Consider the following 22,722-nt stretch of genomic DNA (forward strand, 5'->3'; position numbering starts at 1 on the left):
ATTTCTTATTGTTGCTATGTTGATTGAAGTACTTAATCTTTAATTGCCTAAATTTAAATTCATAAGCATTTATTATCTAAAGAAAAATAAAAGATAATCAATTTAAGTGTTTATTTAATATATTTTTAAAATCAGATAATTTTTGTCACTAGTTACTAGGTAAACATTTAATTATTTATTGTGAACTTGGCATATAATGCTTACCTCATTTTATTTTGATTTTAAAAACGGATTAATCTTGATTAACGCAACTGAGGAATAATTATCTAGTAAATTAAATTATAATAAATTAAAATACAAAATAGACTATCTGTGATTAGTAAAAAACACAGTTCATTAAAATGAAGAAAAGCTCCACCTCAGTTTTGACCTCCTAAAATAAATAATAAATAGTATGGAGAAACATCTAGAGTATATGCTAATTAGGGTAGAACCCATTTCATATTTTGAAACTTCACTTTTTTTCCTCTATGGTAGTGATACTTGGGCTGTCATGAAGAAACACAATACCTTTCATATTGACTAAAGACCTCATCATTAAGTAAGATTTTCTAATAATTTTAAATACTGTTCCATACTATTTATCACAGTTGATAATTGTTGTTAATACATTTTTTGTAGCACAAAACGTTAAGCTCAGTTAAATGTTAAATATTACAGTTAGGAAGAGCTAAAAAAACTTTAATTTATAGTTTATTACAAAAATATTAAAATATAATGTAAAAAATCAAATAAATCATGTACTTATTAACACCTTTCAATTTTTAGAATAATTTTATAAAATACAACACATGAATTTTTAGACAGAATTTTAAACCAATGTAACCTGAAGTTTAAACAAATTATATTTATATTTTTATTCGTTGAAATTTTAAAACAATAACAAAATATATAATTCAATATCGTCCAGTAAAAACTAAATTGAAAGTTAAGATTATTATCTGAGATAAATTATAATCGATGTAATAACACTCGAACAGGTCGACCACATGTCAAAGTAATCAACGGGCACCAAGAGTGGCGAGAAAAGATCCATGCGACGTAAAATTCAAGAAGGAAAGCATTATGTTTAAATGAACTATATTTCATAATGATATACATGCTATCCTGAGGCGACAAATGGCGCATGCGTTACGCCGGATTTCGTACACGGACACAGGTTAGAAACTCCCGGAGTCGCAGTTTAACGCGGAAAATACGATCGGGAATGTTAGGCTGGCTGTCCCGGACGGACGCGGCGCGAAGTTTTGCGTAAAACTTTCACGTAGTTTGCGCGACGATTGAGCGCGATTCAGTTAATGACAGTCAATTAAATTTTTAACGATTATTTAAGGGCTCTTCGGTGCATGACCGCCGGCAACAATCTTAGTTGGTAACTTTTAATTATAGTTTTTCAGTGCTTAGGATGGATAACGGCGCATAATTGTGTGTTTTTGTTTTTCCGGAGGAGGTTTTTTTGGATATGTGTGGCTATGGCTGTGTGACGTTTCGTGTAAGTAATTTACGTAAAAACGGCGGCAAACTGTTGATTTTAAGGATTAGAAATTATATATTTCATTTTCGACAAAGTTTAATTTCTTATTATGACCACGTTCATAAATATGTTAATAAAAATTAAGAATAATGAGCTGCATTATTTTTTTTTAAGATTTTGTTGTATTATTCTTAAATTAATTAATTACATTATTAGAATACAAAAAGTTAAATACATGCGATTATTAACTAAATATTAAATGTCATGAACCTCCAATTAAAAAAAAATAATTGTTACAAATTAATTAAGTTATCAATTAGCCACATTTAAATTTTTTTCAATATATACCGGGTGTCAATGAATCCATTAGACAAGGGATAACTTCTAGGACACTCGGTAAATTAAAATGAGATCTATACAAGATGGTATGGAGAGGGGAGAGTTTTCGAATATTTTTCACTTTTCGATCACATCCGATTTCACCGGAAATGGTTCCGTCTTCGAATTTTTGAATGGAATAACTTGTATAATTTTACATTTTTGAATTTCTTTTATATTCGTTAACATCCGGTATACGGTAAAAGAATCTATTTTATTCTCTTAATATTTCATACTGAGGCACTCCAGAAATTATTCATTAATTAATCAATTAATTAATTAATTTTAATTATTTATGAATAACAATTTAACCAAGTAAAGTTAATTAAGTGTAGAATAATATATAAATATAAACTTATAAGTAATTATAATGTGTTTTTTCTTATATCGTGTCACAATACTTTTGTTTTAATTTAATTTAATTATTAAATCTATAAAATTATTTATTTTATAAATACATATAAATTTTATAATACTTATGAATTAAATAATTTAATTTTCAAGATTTACGAGTGATAAATAAAAAAATATTTTTATAAGTAGTAAAAAATAATTTATTAATCGACTAAAGAAAATCTCCTTATTTTTTTCACAAGCTTAATTCATAATCAATTAAAAAATAAAATATTTCAATAATTAACTATTAATTTAAATTTCTTTACTAGATTACAATTAAGTAATCATATAAGCCGAATGCATATTTCATATGCATATATGCAAATAAATAGGAGAAATTAAATGAATTTTTATTGGACAACAGCATATCTCAAAATGAATTTAAATAACTTTATTTAAATACATACTGGAAATTTAGCCTCCTAGTATTTATTTATTTCACCCGGAAGAATTTGAATTTAAAATTTAGTTAGTAATCCGGTAGATAAGAATTAATTAATTTAAAAATTTTCCACGAATTATTTTTCTGATGATTGTCCAAATGAATTGAAATGAAGTAAATAATTAAATTCCACCTGACATTACAGTTTCAATTAATAAATTTAAACTAAATACTATTGCACTATTATTACAAAATTAATTTATCGTTGTTTGAACACAACAATCAATTACCAAAATTAATTAACTCTTAAAACAAAAATTATATTTCAATTGCTTCAGCAATAACAATAGTTATTGCAAAATTTATTTGTGTTTAATTATAATTAAAGGCATCATTTATAATTATGATGTTGTTAATAGTAAATAGGTTATGACATTTGAATAAATTTTAGTTATTTTTATTCCGTTTTCAATTGGGTCATGTATATTGTACTAAAAATATACTAATATGGTATATAGGGTATTTTACAGTGTACATAAAAATACTTTTTATGTTAAGTAAAACAATTAAATATTTTATTTAGTTTGAAATTCAAAAGTAGAAAATTACATGCAATAAAAATAATAAATAATAAATTATACATAAGTTATAGTTATATATAAGTAGTAATATAGTAGACATATTTATATAATATAAGTTCTATATTACTATAAAATATTTATTTTATGGGACGATTCAGTTGTATATTGATATACCCGTACTAACTTATTAATTTAATTCCATTATTGCAATGTGATTTTATATTCTTTTACACTGTTTGTGCTTACCCCTGGAAAAATCTACTAGGAACAAATTGTAAATTTTTAAATAAATAAAATATATTTTTGCATTTCACTTGATGTAAAATTGCATATGGTCGTAAAAAATGAAGCATTTTATATCAAAAATGATTCAAATATATTACGCTATATATTCTATCACATTTTCATATATTTCAATTTCTTTTTATGAGTCACTCTAAGATACGTTATTTGATATACGTATACTATATGTACATATATATCGATTTAAAAATGAAATATATTTAGTAATAATTTTATTTTATTTTATGTAAAATATTAACATTGTAGATTCTATTAAAGAGGGTGATCTTAATGCTAAATGTAAGCGGATTTATTAATAAAAATCTTATTTGTATAATTCAATTAAAGATAAGTGAATTCAATATTTAATCCTCGAAAGAATTTTGTAAGGTTTTAATTTCATTTTGCGCCTTTGTGTTTTTGCAAGGATCTTTTGGTTTTTATTAACTATTAGGGACAAATTGATTTAGTGAACTTTCTTGTCACGTTCAGCGTTTTCTAGGTCAGCAAATAAAAATATTAACTTATGAAATTCTACGTATATCACACTGAAATACGAACTTTTTTACGATAAGTTGGCGTCAATAATTTTCACACCTTACTGAAAATTGCTTTAATAAAATCGATCGCAATTATCTTATTAAATGGTGAAAATTAATATGTGCTTAAATTTAAACGTATTACAAAATGTCACTTTTAATATTTTAATGATTAATAGAAGGGAGATCATTTTGAAGATGCCCGGTATTAAGGATAATTCGCTTCATTAATCATAGAATGGAATAATAACATACTTATTAGTATACTAATACTCCAGAATAAACCTTCGAACACAATGGAACTTAGTAATCATAGTTGATGAAATAAACAGCCTGAAAATGATTAATGATTTATTTCAGAAAATTAACTGATCTGCTCATTGTATTGATGATTGTAAATTGAATACGAATTTAAAACGTAACCAGTAAATATTTTGTTTATAATATAATTATTATAATTTTCTGGGATTTTCACCAAATAGGAACGGTTTAATTAAAACTTAAACAAACGACAATTAAATGAATAAAAAGAATACGTTTCAATTGCTGCAATTTAAATATTTAAAATGCATGCAAATGCAGTTAGCGATAAGGGTTAAAGGATAAAATAAACTATAGGAAGACCAGTTGATATGTAAATAAGCCTAAACCTCTGTAATGTGCATAAACAAATGCAATATTTGTTGCAAACACTACGGATGCAAATTAATTTAATTCGCTGTATACATCAACTAATTTAATCCAGGCATTACCTCGCAGCTACATGGTTAAGTGGACGAATTTTGAATTATTCTTAAACAATCATTGTTAGTCTATTGAATAATTAAAAATTACTGCACTTTACGCAAATTTACATAAAACGGTGTATTTTCTTTGATATTCAAAAGTCAATTTCCTGTTTAATTAAAAAATGCAGTTGGATATTGTGCTTTGTGTGTGGTAATTAGCATTTTCATTAAAAATCATGACGTTTCGTGTTCGCGTACACCTTGCAACATGTAACAACAAGTTTTTCACCAGAGTAAAATAATATTGGTTAAACAAGGGATTGAGCCACAAATACACAGCCTGATGTTTGTTCTTTTTCATTCAATGCAAGCATTGCAAATCATAAAACTGCCAACAGCTGTTGCAACAATCCAGTTCAGTTTCAATTTACTCTGGCCATTTTCTGACATATCTATTGCTAACAGAATATCAACAATAGACTGTTGCAGGCGTAATGCGTGTGATAATTGCTACCAGGCACATGTTTCCATTTAGTTTGTTTTACCTTTTCACTAACAAATGAGTCACCTGTATAACACACAAAGAGTTGGTACTGATGAAACGGTAGACTACCACACTTCCACCCTTAATTATGTAATAGGATATTCATTAATTAACGCAAAGTAATTTCTTACTCAAAATTATGCTATTTATGATATTTTTAAATTGAGTGTTTAATTTTCGTATTTATTCGTATGGTTTCAACGAATATTTTACATTGTGCGGTGATGTAGTATTAAGTAAATGTTTTGATTCCAGTGCAGCTATCTGAAAACCGTTCTATTAATAGAACAAACACCAGCTTAACTGTTTATCATGTAACCGAATATTATCTAAAAAGCTTGACCCTTGGGTACCTTGTGTTAGGTTAACATTAGACAAACTGTGTCAGATATTATAAAGTTTAATCAGTTATACAAACAATACCTTATACCTACAACTTTTTATTTAGGCACTGAGGGACTAAACACAAACAGTAAACAGATTTATTTTAGAACAACTATCATCAATGTTAAATTCTAATGGCATATTATAAAAATATTTAGTTCATAAAATACTATATATAGCATAAAATAGTATTCATTAAATACATACAAATAAATAGTATAATTAATTATTTAAATTATATTAATCAAGAATTATAAATTTATCATAATTACTTGGTGAAAGTTTATAATATGTATGAATAATATTAAACTACTATGCAACGTTTGAAGCATTTCATGTCATTCTTACGATTTTGCTTTTAATCTGGTTGAAATATCAAAGCACGCCGCTGTGGTTACATGTTAGATGGATCAGTGAGATCTAATATTGATATTATTGCATGTGCAATTTAGTGTTTTATTTTACCATAAAACGTTTTGCCTTCTTACCGAACTTTATAAAAGCTGAATCATAAATTGAATATTAAATACAGTAATAATAGTAAATTATCTAAACAACATAATATTAAAAAGGTGTGTTAAATAAATTGTACATGTTGCTTTATTTCTGGTTAATCATGTTGAAAAGAAAGATTTTTAATAGATTTATCAAAAATTGTGTCACTAAATTGTACAGCCAAGTAATAATCTATTACAAATATATTATTAATAACTTATCCACACAATGGTCAATATTTATGTTATACGCGGTTTATAAATAAATAATAATAAATGTGATAACACAACATAATTTTTATTATTTTAAATTTATTTTCTACCATTATTAATATAGGTTTTATCAATTTTACTCTGATTTTTATTGTGATTCTTTCTTTTGGATACTCATTAACTAAATCGATTTTTACGCGACGAAAATTCTATATTAAATCAAAAACCTATTTTATAAGGTGTCTTAAAAATTATCTTTACATATTAAAATTTATCAATAATTATTACAGTGCCTCCTAAAAATTAATTTGGATTAATTATCAACAATTATGAGTGTGAAATCAAAATCGTCAGCTTTTCAGATAAATCACTAAAAACGTTCAAAAATCAATGTTTATTCCACAGGAAAGCGACTTTGTATGTACGAGCGTAACATGAAAGTCATGTTTTTATTATTGATTATAAGTGTGGCATTGCAACAACAACTAAGCAGGCAAACTCTTTAACAAATTGCTTTCTGTTTTAAATAACGGTTCTTTAATTCTTTCTTTAATGTGAATATTGCATGTCTGCTCATGTTAAACTCACAGTGCAGTTTTTTTTTCTTATTTATAATTCGTTATTGGACATTCCTTTCTGATTTTTAAAAAGTACCAAGAATCAAAGTTGTTTGCTGTTATTAACGTAAAATGTAATTACGTTATGAAATAAAGGAATTTGATTTTACACAATGTTTGTGTATACTAAGTATTTCTCCATTTAAATAAGAAAATAATTGAGATAATATTAACCAGTTTTAGTGTAGTTAGAATTGTAGAAGTTATAAACCTATAAAATAAATCTCCTAATATTAAATTATATAATATTTAATCAGAATTATTTGATGTAATTTAGACATAATAACTCAATATTACTTAAATATTGTTTATTAATCTTCATTAAATTATGAAATGGGTTCTTGATGAATAAAAGCCTGATATTTAGTTCAAGATGGTTGAGCTTCGATTGATTGCTCCGTTCCATTTTTATACTTCACCACCTGCTTCGCTGCGTTCAGAACATTCCGGTCCGTCACGGTCAACCTCTATATAATACATAGTATTTATTTTTTGAAACTAAGAAATCCCAAAAGAATTTTAATTTGATTAATTCAATGTGAAAAGTTTACAATTTTAAAATATTGTTTAAAGTGAAATTTATATTGAAAACATTTTACTTACTATTTATTTTCATATTTGAAATAATGGCGAATGCGCAGTGTTTTGAATTTTATTCTTGTATAAAATTCTGGTGAATTGAAAATTCATTTTAAATTTTTTGAAATATCATTTAAAAAGTATTTTTTTTCTATGTGAAATTACATACTGGTTTTAAAAGTGAACAATGAGAATCTCTGAACAATTTCTACGTGAAATTGCGATTTAAGTGTCTTTAAACAAACGTTGTTGTACATCTATTTAATTTGATAATAATAATAAATTAGGTACGTGCTATTTATTTTATTGTTTTGTAAACAAATCTTTTAAATTTAAGAAAGAAGTTAAGCCAGTTAAGCTTTAGATGTCAATGTGTAAATTAAAAAAAATCATACTCAAATACTATAAAAAATATTGTTTTTTTTTCACTCTCCATCTAAACATTAATTTTCAACCTACAATAGTTCAGTGGGTAGAGCTATAAACAGTAAAGTTAAATTTTTTTTTTTGTATTTTCTATATTTTAAATAATTATAATGTATCTGTTCTAATTTTACATATATAGTCGAATGTTCCTAAAAGTAAATACGTAATAAGATTATTTATTAAATATTTTCATATCTCGAAAAGATTTGTTCAATTTAAAATCGTTTTTAGAAACAATATTGGAGACTCAAATAGAATAAATACATTGCAAATATTACTTATTTATTAGTTGAAACGTTATTACCAATATAGTTGGCGAAAATTATGATTTACAAAGCTACAGATTAATTTAGGAACAATAGATTGTGAATTCCCATATGTACTGACTGCTCCAATGACTAAATGGGTATATATACATATATATGTAGGACGAAATTTGATATTTATTGAGTTAAGCTTTAGCTACTGTTACTTGATTTGTAGCCACTGCAATAATCCCCCTGTAAAATGACCCATCAACCTCGGCGTAAATTGCAATTTCATTTAAAATTTTTTCCTAGTATAATTGAGGATCGAGTTATTTGAACTGATTGCTGAATATAAATACTCCTCAAATTTACCGCTAATTGAAAAATTAACATTTATAATTTCAATTTATACCGGCTCGTATTGTTTTTTATTAAATTAATAACGAGTATGAATAATGTATATGAATTAAAACATTAACTTTAAATTTAATTAATCGAAATGAAATGTTTAGTGTACGTAATGTGCATATTAATTAAATTGTAAAAATAAATTAAAATATAGTATTTTAATATTGCATAAATTAATGCGTAAAATACCTCATTTATATAAATCTAAAATAGTTGTTTATGTGCCACAGAAGTGTGAGCCTCTAATATTATTGAACCTCATGATTACATATGCGACGATAAAATCGTTTCTCATTAAAAATTTAATCAGAGCTTTATAACACTCTTTATTAAAACAAGCGTAATAAACTACGTTGGAGTTTCGCAATAACTTTGGTTGTCTCGTTTGTTAATATTTCATTTTACAATGGTACTCACATTGTCATACATTGCAATCTAAAAACAAAATTAAAAGTTATCTATATTTATTTATCATTGGATATGACAAGTAAGTATTCGTTTCTGATTTATAATTGATTTATTTCTAAGGGTCATAAAAAATTTTAAATAAATAATAAGTTGCAATATTAAAGACATTTTTATGAACTTGATAAATGTCTATGAACTTGTTTAACCACTTCAAGATATTACTTTAAATTACAAGTAATTTTAATTAAATTAAAATTTACTTGTGAAGAGTGACTGTAAGCAAAAATGGATAATTTTAGACTTTACAAAATCATAATTCGCTTACCTACCTGTTATGCTTCGAAAAGATTTATAAAGGATAAAAAATTAAATAGAATTATGTATCGAGTAAGGAAATGTCTTTGTAAAAAAATCTAATGATGATTTTATTCTCGTGATTTTTTTTCATTTTATCTAGAAATTTGGCTAATCTGACTCACAAGAATTACATTATTAATCTGATGAGGAACATTAATAATTGATACTTTCGTGTCGATTCTTTTGTTATTATTATTGAAAATTAAATGCCACATACCAGTAGATATAATTGATTTTCCGTGTAGCATTTTCAAAATATTCATTAAAAACATTTATTTTGGATTTAATAATTCCAGTTTAAATTATATCAGAGTTAAGCTTCCAGTTAACAATACCGTATAGTTTATATGTTTAAAACATTTCACGGTTTATGGGTAAATCTCCATTAAATTTATTCACATGTCAAATTTAATGAATCCTATTATATTAACGTAACACCATTCACATACGGAAAATCGTGCAGGAATTTGCCACATGCTAGACCTAAACTTTCGAAATATGGAGGGCTGTCTCCCTTTCCGAACCAAAACAATTTGCTACATATTGAAGGTTGTTTATAATAATCTCCTTAAGTGAACCGTAATCTTAAAAGCAACAATCTAATCTGATGGAATTTACGAGTGTACATATACCAAATACATCACTAATTGAAACGCATTGCACTTTATCGTACTTTATAATCCCTTTATTAACCCAGGGATGAGTGTCTGTTCAATCATAAAAGCGCCACAAAATATCAATATACTTAGACAAAAGACGGTTACAATTAAGTCTATGATTAAATTTGTTAGTTGTTTGGATAAGTTTGGATCGATAGTACACTAGCCCAAATAAAGTTTATTGCTTTACTCTATTAATAAGTTTCCTAACTTCTTAAGGAATATGACTATTCTTACTTTTATATATATTTGCAATTACTAAAACCATATAAAACTATTTTAATAAACGGTTTGAGTAATTTGTTTTTTTCAATAAGGCACAAAATATGTAAGTTTAGCTCTTATTGCTCTGATGGATATGTATTAAAAAATATCTAAATTACACATATAAAGGTTTAATTAATTAAACATAACGATACTTAGTTAATTAATAGACACATATACATACCAAACTGCAATATATTCAATTAACGTGTTTAAATTAATTTATTATGAATGCAAAATTCGTTTTGTTTTATTATTCACGAATATAAACGAATATAATGTAAAGTACCAAATTACAATTAACATTTAAATGTTAAAATAACGTATTTTTTTCAAAATAACTTTTATTCAACAAACCACCGTTATTATTAGCAATTTTTGCACCCTTCTATTTTCTATATTTTTTATAATTATTAAGCTGTAAATGGTCTTGGTAGATAGACAATTTTTAACATTCCTCTCGCAGTTTATGTAATCATAAAAATCTTTTATAGGTTGAAACTTTTTTAGAAATTGTTCCAATAGTTTAATAGTAGAATTAGTGATTTTCAAACCCCTAATCTTGAAATATTTATGTGGAAACAATTTATACAACTTTTTATGGAATGTATTGCGTAAAACGCCTTTCTAATGGTTGATTCACCGCAGTTTAATGGTTGGCCTATTTCCAAACATGTTGCACGAGGATTTTGTACGAGGTATTGTTTAATTTTTTCAATGGTACAGGTTTCAGAACGACCTTTGACGTTGTTCATCCTTCATGAATTCATTGCCACTTTAATAGCGACGAAACTTAAATCTTTCATCATTTACACTAATTACAGCACCTGAACACAAAAATGTTTTGGATTCAATGCAGGGAAAATATAAACAAACATCATAGAAAGAGCATTAAAAAGCTTTCAAGTAATACACACAGTTTAATACAAAAATGTATTCATATGTCATGAAACAGAAAGGTGAATCACTTTATCCAATACAAAATAAAAATTAATTCATTGCCACTTTAATAGCGACGAAACTTAAATCTTTCATCATTTACACTAATTACAGCACCTGAACACAAAAATGTTTTGGATTCAATGCAGGGAAAATATAAACAAACATCATAGAAAGAGCATTAAAAAGCTTTTAAGTAATACACACAGTTTAATACAAAAATGTATTCATATGTCATGAAACAGAAAGGTAAATCACTTTATCCAATACAAAATAAAAATAGAAATAGAAGCAAATATACTCAAAAATGATAATTGCATTTATTTAAAATATAAATTGCTAGGATATTATCTTCATTGCCTATTAAATGTTACGATCTTCAATTAAATAAATAAAAATGCAATATTACGTTAAACATGGTAATATCATTTAATATCGATTTTGTATTAGCTGACTGGAAACAAATTGGTTGCATGTGAAAATCATAATTTAAAGTTTAAAATTGTGCATTTGTATTTTTGAATTAAATAAAGCTGGCGTGCCCAGTTTTTGCATTTTTATTTGTCTGTAGTGTTTTATTGTTAGCTGTCCTAACATAAATAATTACCTACATCATTAAGCATTTTGCATATAAAATTATTGTCTATTTTGAATTAAACAGTTTTAGAATTTATTCAGCGGCATTTTATCATGAAAAGGTGATTCGATGAACACAAGAGCTGTTTGTGTGTATGTTATGATTGCTTTTATTTTATTTAATTTATGGTCAGATTTTGCGGACGCCATAAAATTTATTACTACATTTTACACCTACAATATTATTTGAAGAGTGGCAAAAATACCATTAGTATGCAGTAGAAATATAACCAATTTGTCCCTTGCAAATATTATTTATCGAGGCAATAAAATTAAACGTGCGTGATATAAAATATATTTATTGTACATGAATATGTATGCTCCTTTAATATAGCATACTAAATTATATTATTCAAAATTCTGATTTGTAATGACATAAATATATTATTCTATTTGGTATAAATGTATATTAAATATGAAAAAGTAACTTTTTGTATTTAAGTTTACAGTCTCAATAGTGTAAATTTGTGTTCACAGAAAAATATAAACTTAAAGCAATTTTATCTGTTGAATTCTATATTTTTTTTTTGTTTATTGTCTGGTGCAATAAAAAATTTATATTATATATTATTATATTTATATATATTTATGTAGTAACAGATGAAAGTAAAACAAAATGTTTATGGAAGATAAAACTTTGCGCATTGGCCAAAAATTAAAATATGCAAATATTAGCTTTAGATAAAACTAAATTTATTATTTATTTAAATACTGCAAACATCAGCACGTTTATTAAAACTGTTAATAAAATATTTATTATAATTAATGTTTCTTTTTTCATTTATTTATAACACGAAATGCAGTAAAAAATCAATTTCCATCTTAAAAATTTGTTTTCTTTGTATTCCGTATAGTTTAATAAAAGCTTCATTTTACTTCCAGTAAAAATACATCCTGTCATAAATATGAATAGAAAATTGAAATTTTAAAACTTAATTCACAATTCAAAAAAATTGTCTCATAATAATCATTACCCAAACGTATTTCGTAAACTTGATTTAATAATATTTATATATTATAAAATTGAATATTTAAATTATTTTGCGACTAATTAACTATGCGGCAACAAAACAATAAACAATTATTTTTATCGTATTTCTTACGTCTGCAAAAGTATTACGTGTTGAGCTAAATTGAAATTATGTTTGTGTTAAAAATGTCAGTGCAACATACAACCAAATCGAAAAAACAATTTATTATAATGGATGGACACGAAATTAGAGAACATTATAAGTATACATACGAAAACCTAATATATATTCAAATTAAAAAATACATTGTAAAACATTAAATACTTTTAAATTAGACTCTCAAATAATTCAAGAGTTAATGAAACAGTAAATGCCTTACAAAATTACAACTGTAAAAGAAGATAAAATATTTTATAATGGTCCTTTTTAATTACAATTTTCAAAATATCGCAAAAACTGATACATCCAATAAAAGAATTCAATAGTCATTAATCAATATGATCATATTGATTAAAGACTAATGACATATCACAACAGAGAAATATTATAATATTCAGATTCAATTTATTAACATATTTTATAGCAAATGATATTTTTGAAATTGTCGAAGAAACTCAATAACTAAAATTTTCAAATATTGAATATATTTTTTCTTTTTAGGTTTGCTCTATTATATTTTTACATTTTTTGTTTACTTTTTTAGTTTTATTTTCTTAACATTTTATGAAAATATAGGGCTTCCTTTTACAGATCGGTTTATTGCATCTCGTAAAAATATTCATAAATAAATATAACTTATCGATCTGTTTATACAAGGGATGACTATAAGAGAATGAACAATAATATCATCCTTATTTTATGATTATAGCACGACAATTGTCATAAACGTCTTATAATGCCGAACTTTTCTGTTATCTCAATAGTGGAAGCCTTTTAAAGAGCTCTTGAATATAGATTTGCAATAACCATACAATTAAGAGCTTGGATATATCGTCCTGTTTTCGAAATGTCCCGATAGTATCGCTCTAAATAAATGGCTGTCCTATAATCCGGATGGTCTATTGAAACGGCAATAAAACAGTCGCAGATAAGATGAGTCTGATATCACCGGGAAAGGTGTTTTATCCGTTATGGTGTTAATATCTCATGTAATTTGAATACCAAAACCACGACCGCAAATACTATAGAAGTGAAACGTGTCGAAATTGTATTTTTTTAAATTTATAAAGGAATGCTTAAAAGTTATTTTAATATTCTTCGTGTACAAGAATTTGTCAAGAATGTAGTATTATTAGGTATCATTTAATTATAATTCTTACTAAAAATTCCTCTACTTCAAACAAAAAAGTCTAACACGGAGGTAGACAAGAATTTTGAAAATTACAACTATATCGATCATATTCGATAGAGAGCTAATCAGATATATTTAAATAATTTTAATGATCTTGTTTTAGAGGCACTAATATTTTTATTAAAATCTACATCTTGTTAAAAGAATTCAAATAAGTTGTCAAAAACCCCGTATACATTTCTCCTAGATGCACTTAATGCTACAAATTTATAACTGCACAAAATTTAAATCAAGCAAACACCACTACTTAATTACATCCGGTGAATAACCAATCATTTTCCAAACGAAATGAAAACAGGAAATTAAAATTATATTGCTCAACTTCAGGATTTGAAATTTCCTGGAGCATTAATGCAGCGCAAACATTTAATTGCGAAAGTGGTTTAATGTGGAAAATATTATAAAACTAGTGAAATTTTTATCACTCTAGCTAACTCGAACACGGGAATATAATTTAATTGAGAAACTATTAAATCAAAAGATAAAAAAATTTATTAATTAGTGTGGATATTAAATTAATATTCATTACTAATTAATTAAGTTTAAACATACATTCATTGGATGCGCATTGTATTTGTTTATATTGTGGAAATATGTCAATTAATGAACACTGACAGATAAACGCAAAACGGCATAGAAACCGTTTGAAAATAAACGTAATGGCAACTAACAAACTACCAATATTTTCATAGTCAAATTGCCAATCACTCAAATGGGCTAGTTGAAAATGCATATATCCACATAGATATTCCATCTCACAGATAACTCTGATAATCGATCGATGTCGATTCCAAATCCCAATTAATTTTCACCTCCAAAGATTATTTTTTAATTATATGTTAAATACAATAACAAATTTTTAAATAAATTATAATATTAAAGTCGATAGTCTCTTTGAAAAAACAAACTAACCAACTGAAATCTAAAGAATTGAAAGAAGGATGGTAGAAAAGATATATAATTGTATTTTTACAGAAAGCATCATTAAAATGTTAAAATCCCACACAAACCTCAAAGTAAACTTTAATAAGATACCGTTGTTTTCATTAAATCTGAATTTTAAATGTATCAACTTTCTAATGTTCAGTGAACACACAATTATTTTTATTCCATCTGCTACTGTTACTTTCCATTTTTTTAATAACAAATACTTTAAGCGGATGATAACAATAATAATTACAAAATATATTGTGCAATTTAAATTAATTTATATTATAAGAAATCACTGAACGATTTAAAGAAATAGAATATGATTTATCATGTAGTTCGCATATTAAAATATTTTGATTCAAATAAAACTGTTACATTGTTAGTATTATTAATATTATCATTATCATAATAATTATTATTATTTATTTATTTATAAGTCTGTCTGTTGGAAATTTAAAATAAACATAAGATGAACGGCATGAAAGAATTATTTTCAGTAGTTATTATATCACGTTGAACCTATGAAAGAAAATGACATTGCTGGAATATTAAGAGTCTATTCGAGATGAAGTTTAATAACTGCGTTACTATATCGATATTATTAGATACCATATATGAAACATACATTTTTCAAGAGATAATTCAAAAAATAAAAATAAACTCATAAGAAAAACTAACAATAAAGAGTCTAAAATATTAGGAAAGGAACGTCGTTTCTACGCTTGTCGATATTTTATTGTCATTTGTCAGCTCATTGTCTCTCTCGAAGGCGTCATTTTAAGTTTATTGTGACTTGTTGCCTTCTAAATAATTCAATAATTGTATTTTGGTGTGAAATGGCCAGCCAAAAATGGTTTTCCAAGTTTAGATCCGGGAATTTTAATCAGGAAGATTAACGACATCCTAAGTATAGAAGTGGAAGCAAATCTATATCATACGATCGAAGAACTGTCAAACATCCTTAACCAACCATGGAAGACCATCCAGAAACATTTACAGCAGATTAAAAAAATAAGCAGAGCAGATTTCTAGGTCCCCTATAATCTGTTCTCATCCAACATACTCGCCCAATATTACACTCTTGGATCTTCATTTTTTCCGATCCCTGCAACATTTTCTTAGGCAAAAAAATTTGAATGATGTCTAAAATGCCATTTCGACATACTTTACTCAAAAACCAATTGTTCAGAGATTGGATTGCAGACTAGATGGTAAAAGATTGAAAGGAGGTGATTAGATTATTGATTAAAAAAGCGACATTACTTTCCGGTCCTTCTAATACTAGAAAATGATGAAGGTTTAAATGAAAACGGGAATGACAAATCATTAAAACTTTTTATCACCTGAATACTCAGTAAATAATTCTATAGAAACTATATATTCAGTTGAATTGTAGAGTAGCCACTGCAAAACATATCCTAACTAATTTGTTTCAGCAGTTTTTTATCTAGTCCAGAAACTAGTGATTATTCAGAAAGACAATTTTTAGAAATTGGTGGTTTTGTAAATGCAAAAATCACCACATTTGTTTAGGTTTATAAAAATATTAAAGTTCAAAATTTTTCTTGTTTAATAAAAACGAGTATTGTAATATATAATAAAACTAGCTTATAAAGTAAATGAACCAAAGATTAAAAAATAAATTATTAAACGAAATGTTAATGTACTTAACCCCATAGTTAAAAAAATGTAAGCGTCTTTAAGGAAAGCGGCTGATAGAATCAGGCAAAAGATGCTACAGTAAAGGCACAGCTAATCACTTATACAAAATTAATTAACCTACGCCTTTAAGCACTAGATAGTGGATTAAGGCTTTAAAATGCCGCTGAGTAGGAAATTAATATAAGCTCTCAGCTATAATCGACCGCTACACGCTAGGAGTGCGCAAATACATTTCATAAATTCCATAAGATTTACTTGTTACATACGTATCATATTCATTCATATTTTAATCTCCAAGGAATGCTCAACGTAGAATTAAATTGACTGTATGTTTCCTTAAATATTTAATTACTTGGTGCATATCTAATTTTCATTAATTCGACACTGAACCAATTTAACCATTTTAAAGCTTCTATTCCCAAAAGCAATTCTCAGCTGAGAGAATGTATAAACATCACAATTTATTTGAAAATATGTAAATTGGCATTGGAATAATGGCAAATAGAGATTCTAAATGATAATAGAGACGACTTCTAATTGATATATGCATTTTAAACAAGGCATAAGGGACAGCGAAACCAGTAAACGAGTGAAATGGAGCACACATACTAGTAAATAGCCAGCCAAGCCTCTTTATTATGCATGGAGCTAATCATAAACCCAACATGAACTTGTATTTATGACACCGTCAAGAACTTATAATGAATTTTTTTGTGGGAAATAAGCTTCAATATATGTTGCAATAATTTGCTATTTACAATATAATGGACGTTCATTTCAACATGATGTGAAGAATTAACGTCAACATTTTCACGTGAATAGACAATATAACAAATAAATTATCAGTACTAATTATTGTTAAATTTCCCGTTAAATATCCGTTATTTCCCATTTACTGTATAAGGATCTAAATTATTAAAACCCATTATCTGTGTCTCCACCGTACGTACTCACGTCAGTTTAAATTCATTGTTCAAATAACTTAAATAAGTAACTAGTTTGAACGGGAAGTACCTGTCTAGCCAACCCGAAGGATCGAAAAATCAAACGTTGACATTTGACGTAAATTCGCATAATCGTTTACATGAAAATGCTCTTAAATTTGTATCCATATTATATGATTAACCTTTTCTATTTGTAGGGGACGATCTTGGCGATAGGTTTTGAAAAGTACTGTATTTAATTGGAAGGAAAATTGAATTGTTCTTTGCACTTTGTTTTACTCATTTGTACGTCCTGAATATAAAATTTCCTATTATTGAAATATTATAATAATATGTTGTTTAAAATTAAATATTATAATTTCCAATTATATATTTTGAATAGATAAAATTAAATTAATTACTTTTAGATTTGTAGCAATTTAATTAATTTTATAATATAAATATTTTAATATATGAATATGCCATACTAAAGTTACAAACTGAATTCGTATAATATATTTAAAAAATACAATTTTATTCAGACAAAAGATAATTAAAATAAATATTAAAACATTAATTTACCTATTTTATACATGAGGACACCTTATTAGGAAAAAGTAAATGGCGTTAATATTTTAGTTTATAACTTTTCCAATTTTCAATTGTCGTAGTAAATTTATAAATTATACATTTTCATCAGGATTCTTATTTACGAGAACAAATGAAATAATCACTACACGTTCCAAGTTAAGGTAGTCTAAAAGCTTATAACAAACACTCATAAATTCATGATAATGTATTGTCAAGATTGTTGATATAGCTTTGCAATATTCCACTACCAATTTATTATTAATGTAAATTAGTTTCTATGTGAAAGTTGCCCAAGTGTTAAATTCAGAGCACTATATATAAGGTAGATAGTTGCGCAAATTTGATTTAATTCTACTAATTGGACAACGTATATTTTATGATTTATTTATTTATTTACTACTTTTCTTATGCATTATTTTGTACTAAACTCATTACTTTTGCAGACTGCTGAACAGTTGTTATTTCTACGTATTTTTATAATATAAATTAGTTTTGTTTACGAGAAGTTAAGATGATAAAAATATTCATAAAAAAGTTGAAATTAAACTAATCTAAAAATTAATTAAGACTGTATGTACTTTAAAAATATTAATTAACTTAGTTAAAGGCTACAGCTACAGTTAATTATGAAAAATATTTAAACTATAGAATGTATTTTCTACAAAATTCATTAGCAACTTAATAATCATATTATACTACCCTTATCTCTCAAGAAAATTTCACAAAGTTTGTCAGCGAACTTTCCTAAAATGTTGAACATTAATTATATAATATTTCTGACGAAAGATTTATTTTGTATATTACACATACATAAAAGACAAAATTCATAGAGATCCTTTATACTTGCTTATTAATAAATGAAAGCTTCCGACGGCGCACTGGTATTCAACGAGAGGTTTGCAAATAATCCAGATATTTAAAAAATTCATTAACTAAATGCTACGACTCGCTGAGCTTCTGCAAATTGTACACAAACCTGGAGTACGTTTTCTTTTTTTTTGTTTAGTTCATAACGAGTGTCAATAAGCGAGAAGTAGTTTAAAAAATATGTTAGTTCGGTGATTCGGTTAGTTTATACCTGAAGTATACTTAGCGAAAAAAAAATAGATTACTTAGATCCAATGCTGCAGCATTAACAAAATATGCTTTGTAAACTCGTTCATATGAGGACTAAAAATTATTAGATTTTGAAAGTTGTTTATCGAGGAGTTTTTTTTTCACATAATATAGAGGAAGGCGTGTCCTGACTTCGATAAAGTTAATTATTGGCTGAAAAGAGGCAGAACTTTCTGAGTGCTGCCTTGGTACTGAGTGACAATTGTCAACCGGTGGTTTACAGGAAAAGGAAGGCTTATTAACATGTGAAGTATTTACTGTGATATCTGGGATATATTCAGAAAGTTGTGGAACTTCGTTTGGTGACTTTTCTTAAGACCCTTCAAAATCCAGTTTTACGAAAGGTTTCTTTGGAGTACTTTTAATTTTCTGATGTAAGTTTATTGGCATAGTTAAGAAGATTTCCACCAACTGAATACGTTTGGGATATCCTAGGCAGAAGAAATAGAAAATGGCACATCAAAACGAAATTGATTATATCATTGGATCAATGCAAAAACAAATTAATGAGCATCTGAATCATCATGTAGTTATTTAGTTTAAAAAATGATTCTAGTCAGTATATTCAAAATTTTTGTCTTAATTTTAACCTCAAATTGTGTTCCATAAAATAATTAAATCTGAAAAGATGTGTTCCATTGGCTGTGTCACTGAGTATATAAAATTGCACAACAAGAACTAAAAATGTAAATTTTAGTTTTTGTTGTTAGTTAACATAAAAGTAAAAAGGTTTTTCCTAAGGGAATGTTACCATAAATAAGTAATTGAATTATGAAAAACAACAAAATTAAAATTAGCACCCCCAATTTTAAAGGTATCAATATTTATACAAAATCACGAACTAATTAGGTGTGCTACACAAACATCTAATCAAGCTTGAAGACCGAAGACATAAATGAACTTTTATAAAGAACACACGACCTAAGTATTTAAAACAATAAACACAAAAACGAATACCCAAGACAGTTCTGCTACAAAGAAAACGTCACCCCGGGGTATAATTAGAAAGCTTGTCATTATTAATTTTCTACAGGCTCAGACACCGCCACCGTGCCGTGTCTTTTCTTTATGTCCGTTCCATTTTTTATTTATATCTTAATATGTCCCCTACATCATTATTAAACTGTCTTGATATAGAAGTAAGACGAAAAAATCGAGGTGGAATGTAAATTGTTGGCGAAACTTGGATGTATTTTTATTCGCCTCGGGGTTCGTACAGGCATATCTGTATAAATATCCTTTTTGTGTTTGCTCTACTGATTCGTCTAATATATTGCCTACGAGATAACCATGTAAATACGAAGATTTTGAACACTTTTATCTAGATACTTAACAACTAAGCAGTTGGATGAATGCGACTAATAAATTTTGTAAGTTAGTTTGTTACAATAAAAAGTGCTTGTCCAAAATATGTTTTAGGGATTATCCAATTTATTGTCCTCCCTCTGGCAATACGATAAAATTCTTTAAAATTTGACAACATATAAAATAAAAGTTATTTTCTTAACAGTTATACGTCTAGGCACTTATATTGAGATTCACAACTATGTAACAGTTGTTAAATAGATATTTTGCCATTACTGCTGTAATAAAGTGTAAAATACTTGGGAAACATTATGAACATTCATTACCCTTTTACTTCGTCAAATATGGAATACTTTTATGAGCTTCAATAAAGCGTAAGGAAAATGTTAGTGATACTATTCACGTAAATTATTTAACAATAAAATTTATTTTTCAATTTAAGTCCGAAGTGAAACTACTTGAACGCCACCGCCTTAATATGGACCAAATTGTGCTAATAAATCCGGCACAAATTTTAAATAAATGCAAGAACACTTAAAACAGGATGTGAAATTTCCTCGGTTCTATTGTATGTCTTACGTAGCATTTTTATTGCGCAGTAACGACTTCTTCTCGAAATTAACAAGTGCTTTGGCGGCATTAACATTTATAATTGTACGTTTTTGCATAACGAAATGCGTTAAAATCCAGATTTTATTCGGCTTTTAACAGACGGCCTTTGTCTCTCTTTCTTCTCGCTTAGTCGCGTTGATTTTTTTTTTATTTAACAATTTCCGTTCTCCTTAATAATAAACTTTTTATGAAGGTGCCTGAAAATATTAAGTTATTAATTATGTTCGTGATATAAGTTTAAAAGTGACACGCCAACTTATGTGTGCCAACGTCCCCCCAATTTGATGTAATTTTTGATAGCTCTGCGTTAAAGCAACCAATAAAAAAACAATTTATTCATTTGCGTTGCACGTTTTGGGCGAACCACGATTTGCCGTTTATTATTCGGATTTTAATTTTAGTTTTCATTAAGCGGACCTACGTTAAATAAATTTCGCTAAAATAAAAATGCCCGAATTCAAAAAAAAAGGGAATACCTGCCTTAAATTTCACCCCCGGTGTTGTTATTGGCTAGGTGTTTTTAATTAAATTTATTTACGACAATGTTTGCCGAGTCGTTCCGGAATCAGTAATGCGAATTCCTTACTGAAATCCACAAATGTAAATTTCTCAATTCAATTGCGACTTTGGCTAAATGCCTATTCACATTTTAAGGAACCCGTACCGAACAATACTTATTGTAATCCAATCTAGAGTTTACATTATTTTAACATTTTTTAAGCAAAATGTTACTATTTAAAAATGTCAACTTTTTACAACAATAGATAATTTCAATATTCTCACAAATATTTACAAGTCGTAACAGACAAGATTGGAAAAATGAAAAATGAAAATGTTACATATAAAGAACAAACAGAGGGTATAATTTTGATGTATACTCTGCATTCATATAAATTATGTAAATACGTGAAAAATTAATCAAATTAAAATTATTTTTAATTCAGTGGTCTTCAAATAATTACATTGTTTAACTAGAATGTATTTAATGACTGTTTGAAGGCAATTAATTCACTCTAGGTTCAAATAATTTAATTCACATTCATTTTTCTTCAGTCATTTGGTTTTCTTCCTAGAAAGTCTAGGAGGCCAAAGATATGAATAAGGCGAAAGGCTTCTCTTTTTTGATCAGAATCGAATGGGAATATTAAAAATTATTAATGTTAGTGGCGTGCCATATATTTTTTACATTAATTTGAAATACCGCAGGCACGCCACTGGAACAAATATAAAAATGTTTAACATTACAAGATGCCTCTTGATGTATAACACTAAATATTCGTGATATATACAGTGTGGCTTATTTGAAAGCGAGATTAAATATTTAT

At 26.7% G+C, this 22,722-nt stretch overlaps 1 protein-coding gene across 2 annotated transcripts in view; it reads left to right on the top strand.

The window, feature by feature from the left end:
* The first annotated feature begins 1,208 nt into the window (after positions 1-1,208).
* LOC109596567 (uncharacterized) overlaps positions 1,209-22,722 on the top strand; it is a 69,954-nt gene continuing 48,440 nt past the window's right edge. For both annotated transcript variants that reach the window (XM_049962885.1, XM_020012131.2), the window contains exon 1: positions 1,209-1,492. The gene's annotated coding sequence lies outside the window, so the exon portion shown is untranslated. The remainder of the gene's footprint in view (positions 1,493-22,722) is intronic.

The sequence above is a fragment of the Aethina tumida genome, chromosome 2 (genome assembly GCF_024364675.1).
Source record: "Aethina tumida isolate Nest 87 chromosome 2, icAetTumi1.1, whole genome shotgun sequence".
In the NCBI taxonomy this organism is placed as follows: domain Eukaryota; kingdom Metazoa; phylum Arthropoda; class Insecta; order Coleoptera; family Nitidulidae; genus Aethina; species Aethina tumida.